This window comes from Dromiciops gliroides, chromosome 3, assembly GCF_019393635.1.
Source record: "Dromiciops gliroides isolate mDroGli1 chromosome 3, mDroGli1.pri, whole genome shotgun sequence".
Classification (NCBI taxonomy): domain Eukaryota; kingdom Metazoa; phylum Chordata; class Mammalia; order Microbiotheria; family Microbiotheriidae; genus Dromiciops; species Dromiciops gliroides.
This window is the reverse complement of record NC_057863.1, coordinates 130,874,942-130,877,229: the sequence shown is the minus strand read 5'-3', so window position 1 is coordinate 130,877,229 and position 2,288 is coordinate 130,874,942. Positions and strand designations below refer to the sequence as shown.

The following is a 2,288-nucleotide window of genomic DNA, read 5'->3' as shown; positions in this document are numbered from 1 at the left end:
AGAGAACAGACCTTAAAGAAACATAGATTAAAGAGCCAAGAAGAGAATGAGAATCCATTGAAGGATACAGAGATGGAATAGTTAGAGGGACTAGAAGAGAACAAGGAGGAATCTTTAAAGAAAGAGAGAGAAGATGCTTCCTTTAGAGGTATCAAGTAGGATAAGAATTGCAAGATGGCCAAAGGATATAACAATTAGCAGATAACTGGTGATGACCTCTGAGAGAGTGGCATGATTTAAAGCAGAAGCCAGATTGCAAAGGATCAAGAAAATAGTAAGCTCTTCAAGTTCCAGGCCCGCAACTAGCAACATGGCTAAATGAACCAAGAAGGTCAGAATTGTTGGTAAATATGGAACACATTATGGTGCATCCCTCAGAAAAATGGTGAAGAAAATTGAAATTAGCCAGCATGCCAAGTATACCTGCTCCTTTTGTGGCAAGACCAAAATGAAGAGACGGGCTGTGGGTATCTGGCATTGTGGATCCTATATGAAAACAGTAGCTGGTGGTGCATGGACCTACAATACTACCTCTGCAGTTACAGTCAAATCCTCCATCAGAAGACTGAAGGAATTGAAAGACCAGTAAAATCTTCTCCCCATCTGTAGCCCATAGTCCAACAATAAATGGGTTAATTTATGAAAAAAAAGAAAATAGTGAGTAATAAGAAAGTAAAGCCAACCGGTATGGAGAACTTTTAATTTTCCTTCATACTTATAAGTTGAATATTTATTGCTAAGATTTTCTTCATCATTTAAATCTAGACAATCAGCAAAAACAGTAAAGCTAGCCATGATCTGTCATGCTTGCAGATTTCATAGATGTAAATGCTCATAATGAAAATTTAACAATCCCCCCTAAAGTCAGTATATGAGCTACTCCAACAAGTCCCTGTCTACACTAAATATTGATGAGCATGTTTTCAAACTGTGCATTATTCAACCATTTCAAAGACCTACATGTAAAAAACCTAATACCTTGAGAAGTCATGATCATTGATATCATTCTTTAAGTGAGTTCTTCATCTTTTCCTGTTATGGAAATCTTTGGCAGCCCTGGGAAGCTTAAAACCCTCTTCTCAGAGGAAAGATTTTCAGTAAGTAAAGGAAATGCAAACATTCACTTATAGTTTAGTGAATATAAAGATGTGATTTTTTTCCTTCCCATTCAAGTTTACAAACCCCATGAAATCCATTCACAGAAACTCAAGTTAAGAACCTCAGCATTAAGTGAATCTTGGTCTTCAAGTGGGTGGGTGGTATGGATGACTTTTAAAAGAAATTTAGGGTGTATCTATGTTTAACATAATCATAATGCATAACCTATATCAAATTGCTTACTGGTTTTGGGAATGGGGAGAGAAGGGAGGGTGGGAGAAAAATTGAAACTCAAAAAATATCTTTCTTTACATGTAGTTGAGAAAAATTAAAATTAATTAATTAATTTTTAAAAAGATACAGTTCTTGGGGCAGCTAGATAGTGCAGTGGATAGAGCACCAGCCTGGAGTCAGAAGTACCTGAGTTCAAATCCGGCCTCAGACACTTAACACTTACTAGCTGTGTGACCCTGGGCAAGTCACTTAACCCCAATTGCCTCACTAAAAAAAAAAAAAAAAGATACAGTTCTCAAAAAAAAAAAAAGAAAGAAATTTAGCCATGAGGAAGAAGAGGGAGAAGGGATCCTAGCTAGAAGTGGGGTAGAAATCTGCTAGGATTATAGGAGACCTGAGCATATGCACAGATATATGGAAGAAACAGAGAGCAGGAAAGGTTGAAGATTTGTGAATCAGGAGGGAAATTTGCTGGATTGATGTCCTAGAGGAGATAGAAAAGAAGATGAAAGGCCCAGAGAAAGGGATTAGAATCCTTAGATTCCTGATGCCTTAGAATCCGGATGTTCTTTTTTCACTACCATTCAAGAACTTGAAGCAAGAGATTAATAAAACCATAGACTCTGAGAGCTGGAGAATTTAGAGATAATAGTCTACTTCCTTCACTTCACAGATGAGACACTGAGGTGCAAAGGAACAAAATCATATACCCCAAATCACTGACCTTGAAGACTCAGGATTTGAACCCAGGTCTCCTAACTTCCAGTGTCAGAATTTTGGGGGAAAAATATCTGATTTAGAGTTAGAAGACTTGGTTTCAAATCCTAACTCTGTTAGTTGCTACTTCAATGATGACCTTAGACCAAACAAGTAACCTTTCTGGGAACTAGTTTTCTTATCTATAAAATAAGGAAGATTGGACTAAATGGTCTCAAAGGTACTTTCCAACAATAAAT

At 37.1% G+C, this 2,288-nt stretch overlaps 1 pseudogene; it reads left to right on the top strand.

Annotated features, from left to right (window-relative positions):
• Nucleotides 1-310: 310 nt before the first annotated feature.
• On the top strand, nucleotides 311-589 carry LOC122751102 (annotated as a pseudogene).
• The last annotated feature ends 1,699 nt before the right edge of the window (nucleotides 590-2,288 follow it).